Consider the following 12219-nt stretch of genomic DNA (forward strand, 5'->3'; position numbering starts at 1 on the left):
TGAATTTTGTCAAAAGCTTTTTCTGCATCTATTGAGATAATCATATGGTTTTTCTCCTTCAATTTGTTAATATGGTGTATCACATTGATTGATTTGCGTATATTGAAGAATCCTTGCATTCCTGGTATAAACCCCACTTGATCATGGTGTATGATCCTTTTAATGTGCTGTTGGATTCTGTTTGCTAGTATTTTGTTGAGGATTTTCGCATCTATATTCATCCGTGATATTGGCCCGTAGTTTTCTTTCTTTGTGGCATCTTTGTCTGGTATTGGTATCAGGGTGATGGTGGCCTCGTAGAATGAGTTTGGGAGTGTTCCTCCCTCTGCTATATTTTGGAAAAGTTTGAGAAGGATAGGTGTTAGCTCTTCTCTAAGTGTTTGATAGAATTCCCCTGGAAGCCATCTGGTCCTGGGCCTTTGTTTGTTGGAAGATTTTTAAAAACACTTTCAATTACAGTGCTTGTGATTGGGCTGTTTATATTTCCTATTTCTTCCTTTCAGTCTCAGAAGGTTGTGCTTTTCTAAGAATTTGTTCATTTCTTCCAGGTTGTCCATTTTTTTGGCATATAGTTGCTTATAGTAATCTCTCATGATCCTTTGTTTTTCTGCAGTGTCAGTTGTTACTTCTCCTTTTTCATTTCTAATTCTGTTGACTTGAGTCTTTCCCTTTTTTTCTTGATGAGTCTGGCTAATGGTTTATCAATTTTGTTTACCTTCTCAAAGGACCAGCTTTTAGTTTTATTCATCTTTGCTGTCATTTCCTTTTCATTTACTTTTGATCTGATCTTTATGATTTCTTTCCTTCTGCTAACTTTGGGGGCTTTTTTGTTCTTCTTTCTCTAATTGCTTTAGGTGTAAGGTTAGGTTGTTTATTTGAGATGTTTCTTGAAGTAGGATTGTATTGCTATAAACTTCTCTCTTAGAACTGCTTTTGATGCATCCCATAGGTTTTGAGTAGTTGTGTTTTCATTGTCATTTGTTTCTAGGTATTTTTTGATTTCCTCTTTGTTATCTTCAGGGATCTCTTGGTTTTTAAGTAGTGTATTGTTTAGCCTCCATGTGTTTGTATTTTTGACAGATTTTTTTCCTGTAATTGATATCCAGTCTCATAGCATTGTGGTTGGAAAAGATATTTGATATGATTTCAATTTTCTTAAATTTACCAAAGCTTGATTTGTGACCCAAGATATGATCTATCCTGGAGAATGTTCCATGAGCACTTGAGAAGAAAACATATTCTGTTGTTTTTGGATGGAATGTCCTATAAATACCAATTAAGTCCATCTTGTTTAATGTATCATTTAAAGCTTGTGTTTCCGTATTTATTTTCATTTTGGATGATCTGTCCGTTGGTGAAAGTGGGGTGTTAAGTCCCCTACTATTTTTGTGTTACTGTCGATTTCCCCTTTTATGGCTGTTAGCTTTTGCCTTATGTATTGAGGTGCTCCTATGTTGGGTGCATAAATATTTAGAATTGTTATATCTTCTTCTTGGATTGATCCCTTGATCATTATGTAGTGTCCTTCTTTGTCTCTTGTAACAGTCTTTGTTTTAAAATCTATTTCATCTGATATGAGAATTGCTACTCCAGCTTTCTTTTGGTTTCCATTTGCATGGAATATCTTTTTCCATCCCCTCACTTTCAGTCTGTATGTGTCCCTAGGTCTGAAGTGGGTCTCTTCTAGACAGCATATATACGTGTCTTGTTTTTGTATCCATTCAGCCAGTCTGTGTCTTTTGGGTGGAGCATTTAATCCATTTACATTTAAGGTAATTATCAAAATGTATGTTCCTATTACCATTTTCTTAATTGTTTTCGGTTTGTTTTTGTGGGTCTTTCCTTCTCTTATGTTTCCTGCCTAGAGAAGTTTCTTTAGCATTTGTTGTAAAGCTGGTTTGGTGGTGCTGAATTCTTTTAGCTTTTGCTTGTCTGTAAAGGATTTCTCCATCAAATCTGAATTTGATTCTTGCTGGGTAGAGTAATCTTGGTTGTAGGTTTTTCCCTTTCATCACTGTAAATATGTCCTGCCACGCCCTGGTGGCTTACAGAGCTTCTGCTGAAAGATCAGCTGTTAACCTTATGGGGATTCCCTTGTATGTTATTTGTTGTTTTTCCCTTCCTGCTTTTAATATTTTTTCTTTGTATTTAATTTTTGATAGTTTGATTAATATGTGTCTTGGCGTGTTTCTCCTTGGATGTATCCTGTACGGGACTCTGTGCGCTTCAATGACTTGATTAACTATTTCTTTTCCCATGTTAGGGAAGTTTTCAATTATAATCTCTTCAAATATTTTCTCAGTCCCTTTCTTTTTCTCTTCTTTTTCTGGGACCCCTGTCATTCGAATGTTGGTGCATTTAATGTTGTCCCAGAGGTCTCTGAGACTGTCCTCAGTTCTTTTTATATTCTGCTCTGCAGTAGTTATTTCCACTGTTTTATCTTCCAGGTCACTTGTCCATTTTTCTACCTCAGTTATTCTGCTATTGATTCCTTCTAGAGAATTTTAAATTTCATTTATTGTGTTGTTCATCATTGTATGTTTGCTCTTTAGTTCTTCTATGTCCTTGTTAAACATTTCTTGTACTTTCTCCATTCTGTTTCCAAGATTTTGTATCATCTTTACTATCATTAATCTGAAATCTTTGTCAGGTAGACTGCCTATTTCCTCTTCATTTGTTAGGTCTGGTGGGTTTTTATCTTGCTCCTTCATCTGCTGTGTGTTTGTCAGTCTTCTCATTTTGCTTAACTTACTGTGTTTGGGGTCTCCTTTTTGCAAGCTGCAGGTTCATAGTTCCCGTTGTTCTTGGTGTCTGTCCCCAGTGGCTAAGGTTGATTCAGTGGGTTGTGGAGGGGACTAGTGCCTGTGTTCTGCTGGATGAGGCTGGATCTTGTTTTTCTGGTTGGCAGGTCCATATCAGGTCTTGTGTTTTGGGGTGTCTGTGACCTTATTTTGATTTTAGGCAGCCTCTCTGCTAATGGGTGTGGTTGTGTTCCTGGTTTGCTAGTTGTTTGGCATAGGGTTTGCAGCACTGTAGCTTGCTGGTCGGTGAGCGGAGCTGGGTCTTGGTGTTGAGATGGAGATCTCTGGGAGATTTTCACCATTTGACATTACATGGAGCTGGGAGGTCTCTGGTGGACCAATGTCCTGAACTTGGCTCTCCCACCTCAGAGGCACAGCCGTGGCACTTGGCCGGAGCACCAAGACCCTATCATCCACACAGCTCAGAATAAAAGGGAGAAAGAAAGAGGGAGAGAGGGAGAGAGGGAGGGAGGAAGGAAAGGAGGAAGGAAGGGAGGAAGGAAGGAAAAGAAAATATTATTAAAATAAAAAATAATTTTTAAAAATAAAAAAAATTTTGGGGCTTCCCTGGTGGTGCAGTTGTTGAGAGTCCATCTGCCGATGCAGGGGACACGGGTTCGTCCCCCAGTCCAGGAAGATCCCACATGCCACAGAGCGGCTGGGCCCGTGAGCCATGGCCACTGAGCCTGTGCGTCTGGAGCCTGTGCTCTACAACGGGAGAGGCCACAACAGTGAGAGGCCCATATACCACAAAAAATATATATATATAAATAAATAATTTTAAAAAATTTTAAGTAATTAAAAAGAGAAAGAAAGAAAGAAGAGAGCAAGCAAACCAAAAAACAAATCCACCAATGATAACAAGTGCTAAAAACTATACTAAAAAAAAAAAAAAAAGACCCCTAGGACAAATGGTAAAAGCAAAGCTATACAGACAAAATCACACACAGAAGCATACACATACACACTCACAAAAAGAGAAAAAGGGAAAAATATATATATTTCATTGCTCCCAAAGTCCACCACCTCAATTTGGGATGATTTGTTGTCTATTCTGGTATTCCAGAGATGCAGGGTACATCAAGTTGACTGTGGAGATTTAATCCGCTGCTTCTGAGGCTGTTAGGAGAGATTTCCCTTTCTCTTCTTTGTTCTCATAGCTCCCGGGGCTCAGCTTTGGATTTGGCCCCGCCTCTGCGTGTAGGTCACCGGAGGGCGTCTGTTCCTTCTGGGAGCTCTGAGGTCTTCTGCCAGCGTTCAGTAGGTGTTCTGTAGGGGTTGTTCCACGTGTAGATGCATTTCTGATGTATTTGTGGTGTTCTGTAGGGGTTGTTCCACGTGTAGATGCATTTCTGATGTATTTGTGGTTGTTCCACGTGTAGATGCATTTCTGATGTATTTGTGGAGAGGAAGGTTATCTCCACATCTTACTCTTTGGCCATCTTGAAGCTCCTCCCCTGTTTGTTTTATTGAAGGAATACATCATAGTTTATTTAACTAGTCACATATTGAAACTTTTTTACTTGAAAGCTCATATTTCTTTAAAGAGGCCTTTCTAGCTAGTCACATTTGAGCAATGAATGTGCTGCTTACTACCATTTCAGTTATTAGAAATGTCATCTTGATAAATGCTTAAATGATTTTATTAGTTATCAATATCTTTTCTTAAACTTATATTGCCCTGTGATTTAGCTCCTTGAAAGAATACCACCCATCTTTTCCTACTTCTTTCAGATCTTTACTGTTTTTCATTATTAGTTCCCTTCAGCACACAAATAATCTTCTTGGGTTTGAGGAAGTGTGGTGGACATACCATTATCGTCCTTTTTCCTTTCTCTTTATGTCATTCCAGTCGCACTGGCCCCATTACACCCACAGGGTCATTTACTTTATCATTTTCCTCCTTCCTTACAGGCTGTCATGGAAACCTGGTTTATTCAGTATCACTTTCTTCCTAAAATAGCGGGCACTGCTTAGCTGTATAATTTTCATTCTGTCTAGTGTGTTGGGATCAAGGCTACTGATCAGTACCCACCATTAATATGATTGATTTCCTATGAATTAACTTTATATAATTTTTCTTTGTTAAAACATTAAACTGTATTTGAGCACAAAGCACATTCATCCTATTATTGTATAAGAGAGCTTGGACATTATTTGCTAAGTTCAGTTGCCTAATAAAATATTATCATCTGGAATTTTCAGACATTTCCAAAAATATTATTTTTAAAAGCTCCTTGATCTTTGCTAGATTTAACCTTTGATTATTATTTATGAGACTTACCTTTCTACTGCTGCTTTTTCTTCTCTGTTATTTGTTCTTTTCATAAGAGTATTTAAAAAGAAGTTATAAGTTGTTTGGTTTTTTGGAGTTTTTTTTGTGTGTGTGTGTGGTACGCGGGCCTCTCACTACTGTGGCCTCTCCCATTGCGGAGCACAGGCTCCGGATGTGCAGGCTCAGCGGCCATGGCTCATGGGCCCAGCCGTTCTGTGGCATGTGGGATCCTTCCGGACCGGGGAACGAACCCATGTCCCCCGCATCGGCAGGCGGACCCCCAGCCACTGCGCCACCAGGGAAGCCCTGTTTGGTTTTTTATAGATAATACAATAAAAATTACACCTTCTCAGAGCAAAAACTGTAAGAGGAGCAGTAGAGAGCGAGACAGAGACAGAGAAATGGAGAGAAAAGAGACCCACTGACAAATTTCAGAAGAAAAGAGCGTATTTAGTTATTTCAAAAGTCCTTCTTAAATCACCTGTTTGATAAGGGTAGGGTAAAGGGATACCAAAAAGTGTTTCTATTCATTTTCATACATGATTATACACTTATGTCCAAATCATATCCAAAGTCCATTTTCTTTTATTTGAAATTACATTTTAGAAACATGTTGTATATTAAGCAAATACTATGAATTTAAAAAGACACACGTTTGCTCTGAAAAAGAAAAATAACATTCAATTCCAACATTAGCTTCTCCTTAGGACACTGAGGTACAATTGGAATAAAGGAATTTGTTTAAAACCCAACAACTGAACAAATAGCTAGAGTACCTCTTTGCCATTGATAAAGGGCTCATATTGTTTTCTTTTAGCTCTGTTTGTTTTTGAACTGCATGAGGTCTGAATAGACGCAATCTTCAAATCCAGTACACATATTTCTATAAACGTTGCTTCAGGTAGATCATATTTTGTTACCAGCAGGAAGAAATCTTCCATTTCCATGTGCAATAAAATTGTACCACAGGGGTTGGCAGAATACATTTAAGGAAGCTAGTGTCAGTTAAAACCAAAAGCTGTGATGTCTGCATCACCAGATAGCTGGATGGGGATTTATATAATACACAGGAAAATGCAGGATCTATGCTTAGATGATATCCCTATTTACAATTCTGTGTCCATGTCACCTCGCACCTGCATATAGACCTGCACCACAACGTTGAAATAATCAGCCCAGCTTGCAAATATTTTTGGAGTCTGGTTCAACTAAGTATGAAACAGCCCAAATTAAGGTGATGGACTGTGGGTTGTGTGCATTTGCTTCCTTCAGCATTTGAAAGCCGTTTTTCTGCTAAAATCTGACTACTCAGAATTCAAGTCCTATGCAACTAAGAAACTCCAAAAGAGGTAATGAACCACAAATTATTGCCATTAGATATTTAATACTCAATCAGTATGTGCTCTCTCAAGCATATCCCACCGGCATTGCATTCATTCTGATAGTGTGGTACTGGTTCAATTACTTTGCTCATTTACAATAAAAGATTAATGAAAAGAAGTATATTTTAGTTCACGGGGATTAACTGCATCCCTTACTTTCCCTACACTAGAAATATTCAACCCATAATACTGATGGCTTTTGCATCAACAAGTATATGGAAAATTAATAGACTTTCTTAGGCTTGGAATCTCAGAGGGTATTCTGATTGAAATATCCAGGGAAAACAAGATTGAAAGTTGGCTTTGGGCTGCAAATGAATTAATTTATCTGCTTCTTTAAATTTACTCATATGACATTTCGAATTAGCCAGTATAAAAACGTGTGTACTGTAAGTATTTTATATCTGCACATTTTCTGTCAAGTATTTGCAAAGCCAATTCCCCTTTGAGATCTAATTCTACCAAATAGAGCCAGGTATGTCTATGCTTGGTAGATGATCCAACATTTGGAGAGATGTTGACTGTTAACATTTCACAGGTTTTTTTTTTTTTTCTTCAGAGAAAATAGATGCCAAGTGTACTAGTACATTTATTTTGAGTCCTTTTTTAAAAAACAAAACAAAACCAAATATGTTATTTACCGCTGGGAAATCTAGGTTTAAAATTTCAAAGTGACTTCCTGGTAAATAATTCTTAAGTTTCCACAAACTTTGTGAGTGTGATACTATATTTTCCAGTGCACTGAATATAACAAACAGACATCTCTATGTGATGCATAGCTGCAGGAAAAAAAAACTGTCAAGCCGTATCTATTTTATACTATGCTGATTGTTTTCAGACCTTGTTTTACATAATCCTTACACCAATTTATTTATATTATTGATTCCATTTCTCAGGAAGAATCTGAGGCTAAAAGAGGTAAAGTGACTTGTCTATAGTCACACAATTAGCAAATAGCTAAACCTGGAATCAGGCCATTGTCTTTCTGTCTCCAAAGCTCATTATATGTTATACCAAACCAGATTAAAAGTAAGGAAACCTCTGTAGCCAGGAGTCAACTCTTCTCTAAGCCTACTTTTGTTTGTCTGTCCAGTGGTGACCATAACATTTACCTGACACAAAATGTTTTGATGATGGAATACGACAACCAATACAAATGAAAACTAGGAAGGCAGCACTACTCTATGTGCAGATGGAAATAAAATATGGATGGATTGGGATTTAACTGTGCAAACGTGATCCTTCAATTCTGGTGAAATTAGTCCCCTTGGCATTGCCTGATGGAATGTGTCTGATATGCTTTACCCAGTCTGAATAGACAATTTAAGGGCTCCTCTCTTCTCCTTTGCAGTATGGTTTATTAATCCTTTTCTCAATCAGAACTATTCAGGAAACTTTCAGTTGCAGAAATACCTGGTCTGTGTCTTTTGCAGATTGTTATCCTGTTGTTAGGAGAAAGATGTGTTCCTTTCTATATACCCTTAAGTTGCTTAAGAGAGAGGAGTCAGCCAAATTTCTGTTCCCATGTCTCATGTACTTTCTAGGAGCCCTATTCCCAAGCTTAGTGATGTCAGTCCCTGAAAACTGTAAGCTGTTTAGTAGACATTCCAATTTTTCAGTGGCTTCTAAGGAAGAAACCAGCTGATCAGAGACAGATCCACTACTTCTGAAAATATATATCCACCGTAAATATCAAAGATGAGCAAGGCTGAATCAACTTAGAACAGAATCCAACCTCTTTGTCATAAAGGAAATACTGCTTTTGTAGCACCAATCAACCCATTTTTGTGATTTATTTCACTAAATTTATTGTATTTCTTGGCAGCAGTTATACTGTGTCAGAAAAGAACAGAGCTCATCATTGTATTTTGATGAAGTAGCATATTTTGTAGCAATTTGAAACTGGATTTATTTTTCGATTTCCTAGTGAGCTCATTGGGAAAGATACATTTCATTTTAAGAAGGCAGTCTAAGTAAAATACCTAGGAATAAACCTACCTAAGGAGACAAAAGACCTGTATGCAGAAAACTATAAGACACTGATGAAAGAAATTAAAGATGATACAAACAGGTGGAGAGATATATCATGTTCTTGGATTGGAAGAATCAACATTGTGAAAATGACTATACTACCCAAAGCAATCTGCAGATTTCATGCAATCCCTATCAAACTACCAATGGCATTTTTCACAGAACTAGAACAAAAATTTCACAATTTGTATGGAAACACAAAAGACCCCAAATAGCCAAAGCAGTCTTGAGAAACAAAAACGGAGCTGGAGGAATCAGGTTCCCTGACTTCAAACTATATTACAAAGCTACAGTAGTCAAGAGAGTATGATACTGGCACAAAAACAGAAATATAAATCAATGGAACAGGATAGAAAGCCCAGAGATAAACGCACGCACATGTGGTCACCTTATCTTTGATAAAGTAGACAAGAATATACAATGGAGAAAATACAGCCTCTTCAATAAGTGGTGCTGGGAAAACTGGAGAGCTACATGTAAAGAATGAAATTAGAACACTCCCTCACACATACACAAAAATAAACTCAAAATGGATTAAAGACCTAAATGTAAGGCCAGACACTATAAAACTCTTAGAGGAAAACATAGGCAGAACACTCTGTGACATAAATCACAGGAAGATCCTTTCTGACCCACCTCCTAAACTAATGGAAATAAAAACAAAAATAAACAAACGGGACCTAATGAAACTTAAAAGCTTTTGCACAGCAAAGAAAACCATAAACAAGACGAAAAGACAACCTCAGAATGGGAGAAAATATTTGCCAAAAAAGCAGCTAACAAAGGATTAATCTCCAAAATTTATAAGCAGCTCATGCAGCTCAATATCAAAAAAACAAACAACCCAATCCAAAAATAGGCAGAAGACCTAAGCAGACATATCTCCAAAGAAGATATACGGATTGTCAACAAACACATGAAAGGATGCTCAACGTCATTAATAATTAGAGAAATGCAAATCAAAACTACAGTGAGGTACCACCTCACACCAGTCAGAATGGCCATCATCAAAAAATCTACAAACAGTGAATGCTTGAGAGGGTGTGGAGAAAAGGGAACCTCTTGCACTGTTGGTGGGAATGTAAATTGATACAGCCACTATGGAGAACAGTATGGATGCCCCTTAAAAAACTAAAAATAGAGCTACCATATGACCCAGCAATCCCACTACTGGGCATATACCCAGATAAAACCATAATTCAAAAAGACACATGCACCCCAATGTTCATTGTAGCACTGTTTACAATAGCCAAGCCATGGAAGAAACCTAAATGCCCATTGACAGATGAATGGATAAAGAAGATGTGGTACATATATACAGTGGAATATTACTCAGCCATAAAAAGAAATGAAATTGAGTTATTTGTAGTGAGGTCGATGGATCTAGAGTCTGTCTTACAGAGTGAAGTAAGTCAGAAAGAGTAAAACAAATACCGTATGCTAACACATATATATGGAATCTAAAAAAAAAAAAAAAAGGTTCTGAAGAACCTAGGAGCAGAACAGGAATAAAGATGCAGACATAGAGAATGGATTTGAGGACGCAGGGAGTGGGAAGGGTAAGCTGGGACAAAGTGAGAGAGTAGCACTGACATATATACACTACCAAATGTAAAATAGACAGCTAGTGGGAAGCAGCCACGTAGCACAGGGAGATGAGCTCCATGTTTTGTGACCTCCTAGAGGGGCAGGATAAGGAGGGTGGGAGGGAGATGAAAGAGGGGGGGGATATGAGGATATATGTATATATATAGCTGATTCACTTTGTTATACAGCAGAAACTAACACAACATTGTAAAGCAATTATACTCCAATAAAGATGTTTAAAAAATAATAATTAAATAAAACCTAAAAAAAAAGAAGGCAGTCTAGAAGCAGTGACCACAGAACAGGTGTTTTTTTTTGTTTGTTTTCACAGTTATGGGAGTTTTAGATGAGAAAGAACTGGTTGCTTCCCAATGATTTTGTTGCTTGTTTTACAAATGATGATTATACTTCTATTCCACATAGAAGCCACTGCTGTTTGAAATTCCTTGCATGTTTTGCACCTGTGCAAATAACTTATCTTATAGTACAGACCTTGTATGTTGTCTTTTAGAAGTTTCTGTTTAACAGCTATTAGGTATAATAACCCACCTGTGTAATCTGGGCAAGTCTTTTAATCTTCTTAGTTCTTAATTTCTTTAGTTATGATATAATGCACTTTGGCCAGAGCGTGAACCAATGAACACTATACATCTATTAAAATGTAGTCCCAAGGGCCTGGACCTTAGCACTTAGTAAAATACAGACTGTGCCTTCAATAAGCTCACCACGTAGTGGGAAACAGAGGCAAGCAAAGAAGCAGACACAAGAGAGAGGTATCAGTACCACACCAGAGAGATGCATGGAGTCCTATCAGAACAGGAAGGACATGGCCAATATTGGGGGTATGACAGGAGTGAAAAGTCAGGAAATATGTCACAAAAAGGGAATAATTGACCTATGTTTTTAAGAGTGAGTAGTAGTTTGTGGGCAGATGGAAGGAGATGGATAGTCTAGAAAAGGAAAGAAACAACAACTGTAAAGAAATTAGTTATCTTTTAAAAAATTGTAGAGGAAAGCATAATGCTATTAGGGAGTAGCATAGAGGTAGGAGGCTGTGTAGGAGAAGTTAGAGATTCCAGCACCGCCCAAATCCTGTGCTGCCTCGTAAGCCTATTGGGACTCCTGAACTTTACTGCAAAAGTAACGGGAAAACACTGAGGAGTATTAAGCAGCATTAGATAATATCACAGTTAGTCCAAACATGTTAATTCTAGGGATTTTTATGATCTCATGTTTATAAACTACTGAATAAAAGTGAAAGACAATTAAAAGCAGGAGGAAAGTATGGTAAACACCCTTCATATTTAGGGTTGTACTCCGACTGTCTCAAATTTCACTTTTATGTGTGGTGACCATAAACTGTTTGAAATTTTCATGCTGTATCTTTATAGGTTTGACTTGTAACAAGTGTCTTAGTTGATGTTTGATGAAAACATTATAAATTATGTATATTTGGTCTGAAATCTTCTAAATCTTTGTGATACAGTACACAAAGGATTATTTATGTAATTTTTGTCTCCCCATTAAAATCACTAGAGACTAAATTTGGCTTAAGATAAGCCGGGTCATCTCATATCTCCAAACCCTTGGGCTCTTTTTCAGTTTTCTTTTTACCTTCCGAGGTACATGACTTACCTTCTCCGTTCTCAAAAAGGTACTTGGCTTCAGGATCTGATTGGCTCCTTGTCCAGCAGAGAGCTAAAAGATTTTCTAGTTACAGTAAGAATATCTCAGAGTATGTATTATCTTAGGGCCACGAATTTACTGTGCCAATCATTCTTTTGGAATTTCAGCCCACTTTTTAAAAACTTTTTATTTCATATTGGATTATAGTTGATTTTCAGTGTTGTGTTAGTTTCAGGTATACAGCTAAGTGATTTAGTTATACATATACATCTATTCTTTTTTGGATTCTTTTCCCATATAGGTTATTACAGGGTATTGAGTATAGTTCTCTGTGCTATACAGTAGTTCCTTGTTGATTATCTATTTTATATATAGTAGTGTATATATGTTAATCCCAACCTCCTAATTTATGCCCCCAATTTTTCCCCTTTGGTAACCATAAGTTTGTTTTCTAAGTCTGTGAGTCTGTTTCTATTTTGTAAATAAGTTCATTTGTATTATTTTTTTAGATTCCACA

Source organism: Orcinus orca, chromosome 20 (genome assembly GCF_937001465.1).
Source record: "Orcinus orca chromosome 20, mOrcOrc1.1, whole genome shotgun sequence".
NCBI classification, from domain to species: domain Eukaryota; kingdom Metazoa; phylum Chordata; class Mammalia; order Artiodactyla; family Delphinidae; genus Orcinus; species Orcinus orca.